Source organism: Cuculus canorus, chromosome 5, assembly GCF_017976375.1.
Source record: "Cuculus canorus isolate bCucCan1 chromosome 5, bCucCan1.pri, whole genome shotgun sequence".
Taxonomy (NCBI): domain Eukaryota; kingdom Metazoa; phylum Chordata; class Aves; order Cuculiformes; family Cuculidae; genus Cuculus; species Cuculus canorus.
The window spans coordinates 45523136-45537993 of NC_071405.1; the positions used below are offsets into that span (position 1 = coordinate 45523136).

The following is a 14858-nucleotide window of genomic DNA, read 5'->3' on the forward strand; positions in this document are numbered from 1 at the left end:
TTTAACTTCTCACCTCACTAGCAAAGCATAAAAGTAAATAAAGATGCTGGTGTTAATAACGTGATATTAGTGATAATGCATTAATATAAAGTAATACATTAATGTACATATGTTAAACACTTATTTTCATTATAAATAAATGTGCTACTATAATACCTGAAATACCATGAGGATGAACACTATAGTAAAAGACATGCGGAAATGAATAGAAGTTTCCAGAGCAAGTTTGATTTGTGTATTCCAAAGCCAGCTCCTTGAATGCATAATATTGGCTAGATTCTGCTTGAATGAGTACCATCTTGTCTGTGTCTAAAGTATCTTGGATGGTTATATTCAGAGAGTAGTGGTCAATGGCTCGAAGTCCAGATGGACATCTGTGACAAGTGTTGTCCCTCAGGGGTCTGTTCTGGGACCAGTGCTGTTTAATGTCTTCATCAATGGTATAGACAGGGAGATTGAGTGCACTCTCAGTGAATTCGCAGATGACACCAACCTGAGTGGTGCAGTTGCCACACCAGAAGGACGGGATGCCATCCAGACAGACCTGGATAGGCTGGAGAAGTGGGCCTGTAAGAATCTCATGAGGTTCAACATGGCCATGTGCAAGGTTCTGCACCAGGGTAGGGCAATCCCCAATTTCAGTATACAATGGGGATGACACGATTGAGAGCAGCCCTGCAGAGAAGGACTTGGGGGTCCTGGTTGATGAGAAGCTTGACATGAGCTGGCAATGCATGCTCACAGCCCAGAAGGCCAACTGTCTTCTGGACTGTATCAGAAAAAACGTGACCAGCAGGTCAAGAGAGGTGATTCTGCCCCTCTATTCCTCTCTTTTGAGAACTCATCTGGAGTATTGCTTCCAGTTCTGGAATTCTCAACATAAGAAGGATATGGAGCTGTTGGAACGGGTCCAGATGAGGGCTACAAAGATGATCAGAGGGCTGGAACACCTTACATACGAGGACGGGCTCATTCAGCCTGGAGAAGAGAAGGCTCAGAGGAGATCCTATAGCCACCTTCCAGTACCTGAAAGTGGCCTACAGGAAAGCTGGAGAGGGACTGTTCACAAAGTCTTGTAGTGATAGGACGAGGGTTGATGGGTATAAACTGAAGAAAGGCAGATTTAGACTAGACATTAGGAAGAATTTCTTCACCATGAGAGTGGTGAGACACTGTAACAGGTTGCCCAGGGAAATTGTGGCTTCCCCATCCCTGGAGGTGTTCAAGGCCAGGTTGGATGGGGCCTTGGGCAGCCTGATCTAGAGGGAAGTGTCCCAGATTTTGGCTAGATTTTACTGGGAATGCTGAATAACACATCTTTAATTGTAATCAGTTCTCGCTTCAAACATAAATGTTCCTGAACTTTCCAAAGAAAAAGCAGGGATTTTTTTTTTTTTACTGTTAATATAAAGAACAGCATTTTTTTCCCCTGCTTCTTTTCTGTCTGAAAACATATACTATTATGTATATTATTTAAAATTTAAAATTATTTATTATTTAAAATCTAGTTGCAAAACAAATTCCCATGATGGAAAATTTCAATTTAGCCAAACAGCTGAGGGCTAGGAGTTAGCAAACTGCGTTGAAAAAAAAAATTACAAGATCTTGAAAACCTAAGTAATAGACAACCTTAGTAATATGTTGTGCTTGCCTGTCACATTGAACAGTTTGGAAACAGCAACCATCTTGGTCCTTCTGGCTTCTCTGGAGATGTTTTTTACAGAAAGTATTTTATCTTACAGCAAACTGTATGAATTGCTTATGACTTTACTGCAGCAGAATGAAGGAAGGACCATGATACCCTGAATTCTCTGATTGCTAGGCACATCTAACCTACATATCAGCTTCTTACACTCTTGATATTCCTCTTGATATTCCATTGGAATTTAACGAATGGAGCAGTGATTAATACGAATGGAAAAGTAGAAGTTAACATTCATCTGTTCTCTCTTTTCATCAAGTGTCAGACACTACAGGAACAGACACCAAATTAAGAATCTAGACAGATCTAGATAATTTCCTTGATGCTTGATGGATATAATTAAATTAATTCTGGGAATCTGCACTGACACTCCTGCCATATTGTGAATAGTTCTAACTTCTAATTATAGAGGTTTTCATGTTTTGTCTGCCACCTAGAATTGTGTGGGGACCAAAATCATGTTAATTTTGTGGCTCCAGTGCTGGAGAAGGATATGCTTAGTGAAAGGTCTGCCTGTTCTGAAAGCCACCTGTAATCCTTTTCAGCTGTGAACCACATGTAAGTGTCAATAAACATCCTTGGGAGCATGGGGGCAGCATAGCTGTCCAGACAGGGCAGAAAATTTAAGGAGCCACCACCCTGTGTGGCACTCTGCATTTGAAAATAGCACACTACTAAATAATTCATGCTTGTGTGCTGGCCAAGTTAGCCTCGCCTTGCCCAGACCTGTTGGTACAATGTGCTTTTTTGTCTGGAAGTATTCTGGGTCTATAGCAACCAAAGCTGTCTCTGCCCTTAGGGGCTGAGACAGAAAAGACTTACAGCCCCACAAACAGAATATGACACATCAAAGTATTATACGAGAACTACATTTCTGTTGCTTTTGCTGGTGTCCATTCTAGCAGTAGGAAAAGCCTGATTTTCCTCAACTATGTGGTTGCATCCTTCCACAGTGCTTCTGCACCATATTAATGAGATACATTTCAGTGTAGCTCTTTAGTCTTCCACGTTTAGCTGAGTGAGATGATGTAAGAGGTGGATTCCTTGTTAAAGATATCCTTCTTGGAGAGGGAAGTGCTCTTTATTGATTTCTCTGTAATTTTTTCTTGCTCTCCTGCTCTTGACTTATAATTCATGCTGATATGATGACAGGACATTATTTTGTTAATGAAACCATTAGCATACATACTCACCAAGACATGAACTGATATGCAAATACTTAGACTTGGTGACATGAATGCTCAGAGAAATCTTGTAAGTGCTAGACCTACTTATGAAAACTGCAAAGAGATGCCTAGCTGTTGCCAGCTGCATCCTCAACCCTTATTGTTGTAACTATAAGACAAAAGTGCTCTCCATCCTTCATTCTTCCTCAAGAACAACCAACTTCAATAGGTGAGAATCAAGGTAAGCAAATACAGAACTTGACTATAACCTGGGTGAAAAAAGATGGGATATTCCCAAGCAACACATGTACACAGGTGCACTTTATCTGTGTGAACAAAAGGAATACTGGTTTTAATGTAATTGGTGTTAGGGTGGAAGATAAGAAAAAAGATTAAATTCCCTGGATTTGAGATCCACTATTTATCTTCAAATCAGTTTCAGCATAAATAACATGTGTGAAATGTTTCCCCTACACTGACAATAAGCCATGATTAATAATTAATATCATTCCTGTGCTTGGTAAACCCAGCACTGAGAATGCTTGTCAGCATCTGACAGCAGAGAGCTTTGTGATGAGTCCTGGAATCAAAAGTGAACAAAGACTGGAAAAATCATTTCATGTGCTTTATGCATATAAATTAATGAAACCTCAGAACCTTCCGATGTTACTACATTTTTAGCTATTTTCATATTAGATGCCTTTCTGACTAATGAAATAATGAGAGGCAGGTAAGAGTTCGCATTTTCATTTATGCACCTTGTTCCCTGCTCAGGTTCATGGTTGCAAGCTGGAGGGGTAGCTCACACATGGTCAAGGAAAGCTTTTGACTGATAACTCTTAGAACTGTCCTGCGAGCATAAATCTTCTGTGACTGAACAGCTCTTCCTTGCTCTTCACCTCAGCTGAACATAGAACTGATGACTGAATTAGTGAAGGTCTTCTAATGCAATGTGCAGGCTTTGGCCTAGAGGAAAAAGTAAAGGTATTCTGCCTGACTTCCATGGGCTGTGGAGCAGATGCCTTAAGAAAAGTTTTAGCTTTCCTCTGATGATCTTTATCTTCAGAATAAAAGAGGTTGAAAGTAGAGAAATGTAAAACTGAGCAGACCTCTGCTGATTTTCTGCCCTGTTAACCTGCATGTAGCTGAGCTTTCACATCCAATCCCATGTACACATACAGTGAAGACTTTTTTCCTTATTTCATTTTTACTTTCTCTCAGATACCCAGAGCAGCTGGAAGACCAAACGACTCCTCTTTCTGCAGTCATGCATTTTGCAGGATGCTAAGGGTATGAAAAGAAAGAATGGAGTTTGTATATTGACTCACCCATTCCACCTTCCTGCCAGTACATAGTTTTTCCATACTGCGCAGCTCCTAATGTTATTTCCAGACAAATGTTAATTTAGAACATTCCTGCTTTTCACTTCTTCTCATTCTAATTATAATCTCCCTATCTACCTGAAACAGTGTCCATTGAAAAAAATAATAAAAAGGGATAGTCTTAAAAGAACAACTACAAAGAAATCAATCCCTCATCCATTACCAGGTTTTTCTTTTGTTCTGGAGCCACGCGTGTAACCTCGTTAGACCTGTTCTATTTGAATGCTGAGGACTGAGCTGGCCTTATGCAAATGATCCCAACCTCAACTTGGTTGTTATTGTTGCAGACCCAATCAAATGAACAGGAAGTGACCTAAGGAATTTCCCTATTGGCTGCCTGAGTGTTCAGCAAAATATTTTAAAATTAATATCACATCCATTTATCTTCACTCTTGGGAGTCTTTAGGAGTCGTAACCCAGTACCTGTGTTTACCCAGTCTACTGTTCTGTAGACAGTTTTCTCATTGCCTCAGTTAAGGATTTCCACTCCAGAATCTGCAGCTAAATGAGGTAAGGTGTTTGGGGTATTTTTTAGAAATGTACTTCTTTAAATTAACAACAGTGAAAAATTAAAAAACAAAACAAAACAAAAAATAACAAAAAGACACGTCTACTGGACACGTGCCCACCCTACCGAGTGTCTCCCTTACCACTTTGGAACAGCATCTAAGCTCATTTGATCAAAAGGCTTTTAAAAATTACAATAAAGACTTCTCTTTTCCTATTTTGAAATTGTATCTTACTTCTGTTTAAATATTAATGTTGTTTTTATGTTTGACTAAGCCCAGATCTGCTTCCCAGTGTGTCTTTGTCTTTGAAATGAGTCAGTGGCTTCAGCAGGACTACTTAAAGTTTCCTGAAGATCCTTTATATTAGGATGTACCTAATAATATTCTGGGTCTTAAATCTGTTTTTTTGTCCACAGAGCTATCATCTGTTCAGTAAGGCAAGGGGCAAGAAAATGAACTTTCTCAGTACCATTGAGAGTGCTAGTGTCGCGGAGCTGGGAGACACTTTACAATGACCGTGTTTCTGTTGATTTTAGTGATGAGATTCTTGATGGAAATTGTGGTGATAACAAAAAAAATCCTGAAGTACATTTATAACTTGGCTTGGTTTTGTCCTTAAGGACATTTTTTGGCACTTCTTATGGTGAGGGGGCTTCTGCAGATCTTATTCCCTTCTAAGCTAAAGCAATGCACAGAACGCAGCTCATTGAGTGGGTAAATACAGTGTGAGTAGAGGTCTGCAGTGTCTTTAGTTGTTTAATTTGTTTCTGTTCCAATGGCAATTTTAATTGCATAGAACCAGAATTGGCCCCTTAAGGTAGAGAGACAGCTGTTTAAATGATGGTAGGAATGAATGCAAAGGAGTTTTCCAAAATCTGTTTTGTAAAATATGTGTAATGGACTTAGTGATAAATATTTGCATTTCACTACATGAAACATTTTACCACATGAGTCATATATGTCTTGTATGTATCATTATAAAATTATTTAGTTCTACCAGTAATGTGCTTTTGGATTACTTCATCTAAAATTATCACATGTCACCTTTGCTTCTAAAGTACATCCAATCGTCCTTTTCTCTTCTGATTCTTTAGCCAATTAAACCAATTCACAATGACAGAAATGAACATTGAGTTAAAAGTTTCATTTAGTAATTTTATTTGTACTTGTATCACAGAGATCTCTGCTAAATATACATAACTTGAACCAGTATTTCCTGTGATTTATGAAAACTTGAGTGGAATTAAAAATTGCACTCCTTTACAATTCGTTTTGATAGCAAATTTGTGGGTAGTAATTTGAGACAGTGTTCTGATACTTTTTATTTTCTGTAGAAAATACCAGAGCGGGAAAACAGCAGTTTTATATTTAATGCAAGTACAGAAACCAAAGAAAAAGGTTGCAATTAAAACCAACCAAAAAAACACCACAAAACCAAAAAGATTAAGGTGTTTCTTCAACAAATACCACAATTAATGACAGTTTAATTCCTTGATCTTACAGTTTTCAAAACCAGAAGTGATTGCTATAATAACAATATAGGATTTCCCAGATTTTTTCAGAGTTTAATTAGGCAACTTGAAGTAGAGGTAATGTTCTAGAAAAATTCCAGTCTTGAAAAAATGCACCAGAAATTTTTAAAGTGCTCCAGCAATTAAATAACATTCTTCTTAAAATATTTTCTGTTATTTTCAGCCTAGTGTGGTCTAGCTTCAACATTCAACCACCTGATTTTGTTGTCATGTTCACCAGGGTGCTAAATTTCTGTTTCTTGTAAAGATAGCTAGGAACAAGTCCTTCCTTAGCCTAGTCTCTTGTAACTGTGGTGTCCAATCTACATAGGCTATTCTCTCTCAAGGAAAACTTTTCCACTACAGCAAAAACCCCTAGGACCTTGACCTGCTCCACCGTAAGATTTTTCATCTTTTAATCACTCAAATGGTCCCCTCTAACTTTGCAACAACTACTCTGAAATTTGGGTGTCAGGACTGGACACAGGCTGAAGGAACAGCTGTGCCAAACACACAAAAATATGAGTCAAAATACTGGAAGTTCAGAGTCAAGGGTTTATAACGTGTGCCCAAGACTTTTTTAGAGTCTGGCTCCTCACCTTCAAGTATTGGTCCTACATTCAGAGACATGGTTATCATTAGTAGAGTTAACATTGTTTGCTTGTTTGTTTTGATTTTTTTCCTATTTTTTTTCTAGTCCTAGTGTCATTTCTAAAATCTATAAATATGGTAAAAGGAAATATTTTTTCCTATGTCGCAGTAGTAAAGAATAATGTTTTGTTTATCCCAGGACAAAATTGGTAGCCCTTCACAGCAATTTATAGAGTGACAACAATACATATTACCCTAGTAGTCATGACATCAGTTAGCAGAATGTGATCTGTTTAACACTGGGTATTATTCTCCCCTTGTCACCTAAGAGAACAGTTCATAGAATTGGCACAGTAATTTCATATTACTTCAGACACTTACAGGGTGTTGTAAGTTTTCAGCAGTGGTAGAAGCACAATAGGTAGAAGACAATAGGACAGTTAGACAAAAACAAAATTAAATCATTAGGCTCCCCTGAACTTTCTTAATTTTTTTTTTCATTCCCAATGATGTTTATTGTTAACATCAGTTCTTGTTCTGTCTTGGAGGTGCAAGGCAACAAATTGCAATGGATATAGATCAAACCGAAATCATCCAGACACAGAGATGCAGAGACATTAGAAAGGAAAAGGAGGATTTCTATAAGTGCGTCTGTGTCCAGACAAGATTGACATGTTAGTTTGTTGCCTGTGCCACAGCAATTCGCACCAAAAGAAATCCCTGTGAGGATGAAATTCTACACCTGCTGAAAAAGTGAAAATTTATGTACAGTTCTCACATAAGAGAATGTATTGATTTTATTCCCTCAGTAAACTTGGAGAACTGTCCATGAACGGTGATACCTTTGCAGAATCAATGTCTATCTTCCCTCTCTTGTTCCCACCTTACACACTCTTTATATACATCTGACTTACTCTCAGGACCAAGCCGTTCAGTCTTATCCCAGACAGACTGCAGTATCGTCTGGATCTCTTTTGGAGAGTCTACATTTATGGGCTTTCTATTGATGTTTACTTGCTTAGATTCAATTCCCATACAAGTATCCAAGCTCTTTCTGCGCTATGATGAATACTATTTCTGTAAACTGGAGCAGTGACCTACCATATAAAGAAACGGATCGGAAAGTGGATGCTACAGGACACAAATTTGTCTGGCTCACAAATTGATCAGTGTGCCAAGACCAAGCGATGTTTAGAAATTAAAGACCCCTTCTTATTCTCATGGTAATGTGACTGTCCTTTGAAGGATTTCCTGTGGCCTTGCAGGGCTCTCTTTCTCATCAGTCTTGCTACAGTTGTGAAATTGGTATTCTTGTTTAAGACCAAGCATTCCTGCATCAAGCAGCACATAAAAAGAAAAGGGTCACAAACTTAATTGTCAGTTGTCACTGCTGATGACACATGACATTAGGATGCAGTAGAACCAAATACAAAGGCTTTGCTGTACATGAGGAAATGAACAGAAATGCTTACAATTTTTGCAGCTTGCATAGGTTGTGATGTTTTGTGAGGTAAAGCCTGCCCAGTTTCACAGCTTGGTTACAACTAAACTTTCAAGCATAAAACCGTGGAGGTTTTTTTTTCCTTTTAAGTGCCTTGTGAGCACCAACGAAGTCCAATACCATCATCAGGAAAGCATACTGGCTTCAGCCACTCTGCCAGCCTAGTGCTCAAGAGTGCTTTGTGTTCTCTAACCACAAATGTCTGCTTCTCTTTCTCTGTCCTTGCATTGAGCACACTATGCAGTTTACATGTGTTTTGGCCCCTGATGAACCAAGGATTTATTTCAGTAAGTTTTCGAGAAAATGCTACGTTGCAAACTTGGTACGGGTGAAATTCATAAGTAACATTGCTGATGGGGTAAGCAAAGAAGGGTTTATTCACACAGTTGGTAAATGGAAGAGTAATTTGGTTTATATGGAAGTCATGAAGACTTTCTTAGTATGGCAGCTGTTTTGAGCTTTGCTAGGGATGTTGCTTGCACCAATCTCTCACTGAATACATAAATACTTGAGACATCTGTTAGTCACTGGTCTATAGACAGGCAAAAATGTGTAAACAAGGAGTCATGTAGCCAGTGGAGCAATCAACTGGTATTTGGCATTGTGTGTATCTCCCTTTGAGGAAGAGTCCTCCGTGGTTCCCTTTCCAAAAGTTGAGAGTGTACATGGATATTACCTATTCCTTTGTTGATCTTGTAAAATGTGCTCCACAGGAAAGATCATGAGAGCTAGTAGACAGCTAGTTGTGGCTGGATAATCAATGGTTATAGAGCAATAAGATGGGGCAATAAAATAATTACTTTGCAGTGGTGAAAAGGAAGTTGTTCTACTTCAAGGATCTGTAAAGATATAGAATAATAAAAAAGTTCCTGCATATTATGGAGGAAGGATACATAAACATTTGAGATTGTTTCCTCAGCTTACAATCAGATGTAGCCAGAGCAGACTCCTAAGCTCCAACAAGTCTGTAAAGATTAAGCAGCTATGTGTAAAAATATGCTCTGTTTTCCAAATTACTAATGCCATCATCAGAAGGAATGTTTTTGTTTCTTTTAAATTGCTGTGAGTATTCTTTCATCTAGCAATGACCATGTAACTAATTTATATTGCTATATAATGAACCAATGTAAAACTGCCCAAGATGCTATGGTCAGGAATCAGACCAAAAGTCCATGATATAGTGATTACCCCCAAACTTTCTTAATGATTTTTACTGAAACATATAATTATTATTACACAACAGCTTAGAAGCTTGCATCTTGATGATGCACTCACAAAATACGCTTAGTTAAGCAATTATCTCATAGATTGGCATGACTATGGAGGGGTTTTATCAGGGAGTCAAATTCTGACACATTCAAGAGTGCTGTTCTCATCTCTTTTGCAGTCGTATCTAACACACTGCTCATGCAAAATAGTCTCTACTTGTAATATTCCCAGGCAGCTGCCTGGACAGAGGAAGGTGAAGAAGACTGAATTAATAGGTGATTAGATGAGTAAGATATCCTTACAGACTTACCAAAAACATGATGTGCAAAATGAAATATAGTTTTTCCTTCATTTAGTGACTTGGAGACATCCTTACCCTCTCTAAAACTCTTTTTGATGGATCTGTAAGATCCATTTGTAAGAAGAGGTAGAAACTTTTCTTCTTTAAAAATCTCAAACAAATATTTTTGGATGACAGTCAAATTGTAGACAATCCAGTAATTTTTTTTTTTGGTCTGCTTGTAGCAACTCCTGATATGCATACGCTCACATGAATATACTGCACGAAGTGGGCACATCCCTTATCTCCTGAACAGGCTTTCTTGCTTCAGTTTTTAAAATAGGAATTGAAATATTTGCCCCAATTTCAAACAATTTTGTTTGCTAATCTGAATAACTCCTTAGTTTAATCCTTTGAAAGAGAAAGCTATTTGTATTTGGTATATACATGCATTTCATCCATACGTATAAACGAGTTACAAGCATTGACCTGCAGCAAATGAGGGACTGCTCATGCCAGGAGACCTTGCCCAAGCTGTATGCAACTTCCAAGTGTGGTGGTTTTGCCTTGTGCCACAGTAGGTGTTTCTGCAGGAATATGTGTGCTGCCTGAGAGCTGGTGTGCCCAGGACTGTCCTTCCCCGAACCCTGAACTATGAGCAGGAGTGCAGCTCTAGCTCTTCTATGCCAGCATTGATATAATGGAGGGATGCATAGACTCAGAGTTGTTAACACAATCAGTGCTACTATACATGTGAAAAGTTAACAGGGCTTTGAGTCATTTAGAACCAAGGTATCAGCCTGCCTTATGCTATGATACATTATCAGTATTAAAAATCTTAAGAAGATTTAATCATTAGAGATAAAAAGAAAAGAAGAAAAAAAATCCCCAGCAACTAAAAATAGCTCTTATAAGGATCACTGCTAACGCTTCCTTCCTAGAACAATGTTAAAGTTGGCATAATTCAGACAGTAATAAATCTCCTTATAGTTGTTTGAAATAGTCCGGAAATATTTTTATTGGTTTTGTTAGTGGAAGCTGTTCCAGTTACCTTGAGGAATAAATGAGATACATACCAAGGGATCAAGAAGAACTGAGGGAAGTGAGCTTTTTTCACTGTTTCTGACTGCTCTAGCCTCCATCCATTAATGTAAGACTCAGCACTCTTGTACCACAGATAGGCAACGAAAATTATGGTTTTGTCTGTTTTGCTTTTGACAGGCTTATGAGGGGGGTTGAAAGAATCTTCCTTGGCCAGGGTAGATATCCTGACTGAGTAGAAGGCAAAAAATGAGAAAGAGGGGGAAAAAAAGAAAATAAAATAAAAAAAAAGAGAAATAAAGAAAATAAGAAGGAAGAGAAGGATAGCAGCAATCAGTGAGAGAGAAGGGGCAGGACTGCAAGCTTCACATCATAGGTACCATTGGAGACAGCATATGGTCACCCACAGAGACTGAATTTCACGATTACCACGGTGATGTTCTGCAGAGGATTCACTGGTGACCATATGCACGATAGCCATGTTAGGCAAGTTTATTGCTCCCAGCGCAGCTGTTTTGTGGTGACATTGCTTCCTGTTTGTATTAATATCTTGGTTTGGTATTTGACACTTTTTGTCTTTTATAAACAATTCTGCATAACAGCTTAGTTGCACTTTGTTACTTGGACAACTTGAATATAGGGTATCAGATATCAGGGCTGGGGATTCTTCCTTTCTGTTGCTAGCAAACTTGCTTTTTAAAATTCCTTTATTTCATTGTGATAAAAAAAAAAAAGAGGAGGAAATAAGCATCCTGAGATAGTTCCACAGCACAGAAATTCTAAATTTCAGCCAGTTCTGCTTAGGAATTGGTAGCTAATGTTCAGTTTTTTTCTTTAATACTTCAAGTGCAGATTTAATTGTTTGTCGAACTTAACTTTCAGACCTTTTCTAGGGATGTAATAGCCATGACGCAGAGAAAAATATTGGTTTCAGTCCGAATAGGTCTCTTTTTTACAGAAAATCCTTTCTATTATGTAATACCTTCTTTTTGGCCTCAAAAACCCACAATCATCCTAACCCATCTGTAATGCTGAAATTTTTGCTAGAGACATGGTGCAATGGATAGCAATAGAGCTTGAGCTGGATGATACGAGTTGGACTGACTCATCAATTGACTAGTTAGATGGCTCAAGCAAATAATTTTTGCTCAATTTTGGCTCAATTTTTCTGTTTGTAATAAGGAGATAATGCTAGTTTCTTCCTTAATCTATGTTATTCATGCTATTCACTACCTTTGCCATCTGTGTGGAGTCTTCCTGTTCTACTCTACGGTTGTCAGTATTTCAAGAGTTCCTCCATCACTACAGATGTTTTTTACATTAAATGAGCCCTGCAGGCTTAATTTTCAGAAGAACTTAAAAGTAGCCCAGTTCCAAGCTGAGTACCTTCTTCTCATGGATTTTATTTTCTTTCTTTTCTTTTTTTTTTTTTTTTTTTCGGGGAAAGCATGGGAAAGCAAACTGTCCCGGTGCTTCAGGTTTCCTTTATTTCTCAAGAAAGTTCCTTTGCTGCCTACACTTAATTTGTTACTTTTTCCTGCTGATTTTTTGAACTACTGTGTGTCAGATGATTTTTCTTCATATGTTTTGTATGATGCTTCTGGCTTTTGTCTTAGAACAGTGTGTTACTTTGACCTGTTGAGGTTTCAGCTTATGGAAAAGTACTGTATTAAACTCTTCTCCAACATGAGGCTGTTTCGTAGCAAAGGACTATTTATGAAGCAGGAAAGAGTTCGTGTAAGAATCTAAAGAGTATATTTGTACAAAACCCAGTGGGAAAAATTCTATTGTCAAACCAGCCCAGGCTGTTGAGGCAGATGCCTGGCTTTGCTCTTTTGTTTATATTCCAACAAATCAAAGCTGACCTGTGTTGTTGTCGGAATAGAGCAACAGGTGCAAAAAAAAAAAAAAAAAAAAAAAAGGTAAACCTGTGCTGCCAACTCAAATGACAGGGTAAGACTAATACTTGCTGGGAAGTATTGAGAAGATAAGAGATCCATGCCAGCAACTGATTTAACGGCTCTGTTTATGGTGGGTTTTACTCAATAACCTGCTCCTAACACTGATACATAAATACTCCATTGTATTGTTTAACACAATAAGAAAATCAATGGAAACAGGATGGGTAGCTCTCACTGTGCCAAGTGAGAAGGAGTGACACTATATAAGTGTTGCTCCTTTAGCCATAGACAGGAGAGAGGAGGAAGCTTCTCTCAGATTTACAAAAGTGGGGAGATTTTTTTTTTTTTTCTATAGCTTCTTGCCTTACCTCTAGAAGGTGGCTGCAGAGCAAAGAAACTTCATTCCCACTATTTTATTATTGCTTTTATTGAAGGTAGGAAGCACAGATGAGTCAAAGTATGTATGTCAACCCAGTGACATGCAGCTCTGGGAGGCTCAGGGATTCCTTGAAGTCCTGGGTGCATAACATGAGTGAGCCTGCTGCTGCACCCAGGAGTGAAATAGACAGCTCTTGTGCAGTCAGTGGTGTGGGATGCCAAGTTAGTGGTCTTGCAATCTTATTCTTTATGCAATAAATGCACTATGAAGAGACCACATGCATATAGGTGGGCTCCAAATAAATGTTTACTAAACACAGAAAAACATGCTAGCCTGGATGACAATGAAAGTAATGATCTGCTAGTAAGTTTCAGAAACAGCATCAGTGAGCTCCATTATACTATTTCAGTGACAGCTGCCCATTTGGGGACACTTCTTTGCAAACAGCTGTCCACCTTGGGATACTTGGTAGTCTAGAAAGACAGGCAGGGGAAATAGACATCCTGACTGGAGCTATCACACAAATGAGATCATCAAATCCCATTTTAGCACTAACGAATGTGGCTGACCTGGGTGGAAAAGTTAACTGTCAGTCACAAAAGCCCTCCTTGATCATCTGCGCAGAATGTCCTTCCAACTGTGAGCCTCTGTCATGACTCCTTGAAATATTCTTTCGCTATCATGCCAGCGAAAGAGTGTGATCAGATTGTGGTTGATCAGGCAGTGGGTTGTAATAAGGTATAAACACTGCTGTTGACTGAGTTAATCCTCCAGCAAGCTCCCTAATTTAGGATAATATACTTTACACTCAACTTCCATCTTCCCTGTCCTAGGTAATTTTGTGCTGTGCCCCTGGTGTATTTAATGAAGAATCACAAGTAGTTTGTTGACTGAATGAATCAATTTGTGTAAAAAATATAGTAATCTCAATGGGAAAATTCGCATGTCTCCCAAGACGCTTGCCTGGGTTTGGTCTCCATCCCATGCTCCTCATTGTTTAGTTCTCACATAGAAACCAGCCCCAAAGAGAAAACTTTAGGTTTCCAAGCAGTTTCCATTTATAAAAACAAAGTGTATTAAACAGCATTTACAAAAAGGAAAAGAGAAAAAAAGGATTTTTTTTTTTTTTGGAAGTAGACAAATTAGGGGCTGTTACTCTTGTAAACCAGTCTAGTCCCATACAAGAGGAATGCTGCTCTTGACCGTGGTTAAAATAAACTCCTCCATGAAATACTGGCTGCTGCAGCAGCATATGTCAGTCTCTGTATCTGAGTGGTTGTCACATCAGAAATGCTTTGGAACCTAGTGAGAGACAAACATGAATACAAACACAACTGTTACTGTTGTTATTGTCATTATTGACTAATAACTAAACAGTCATACAGTCTATACCACCAGTACGGAAAGCAGTTCCCTTGATACGCTGTTAGTCTGCAAAGCAATGCAAACAGAAGCTGTCATGGAAGGTAGAGGGAAGTGGTTCAGGAGCTAGAGTCAAAGGAAAAGGAGAAGGTGTTAGAATATGATGGTAACGTTTTGTTAGCTGATGAAGTTCTTGCCTAGTTGCAGACAAGTGTCTTGTCAAGGTGCAGGGGCATTTAGAGTGCTTTTTGGTTATATTTAGTTTATTGCAAGCAAAAGAAAGGTATTTAGCAAAAGGAGATTAGGGAGATGAGCTGTCTTCTG

General features: G+C 38.5%; 1 protein-coding gene across 2 annotated transcripts in view; it reads left to right on the forward strand.

The window, feature by feature from the left end:
- Nucleotides 1-4641: 4641 nt before the first annotated feature.
- Nucleotides 4642-14858, forward strand: part of EHF (ETS homologous factor) — a 39048-nt gene continuing 28831 nt past the window's right edge. For both annotated transcript variants that reach the window (XM_054068899.1, XM_009571885.2), the window contains exon 1: nucleotides 4642-4760. The gene's annotated coding sequence lies outside the window, so the exon portion shown is untranslated. The remainder of the gene's footprint in view (nucleotides 4761-14858) is intronic.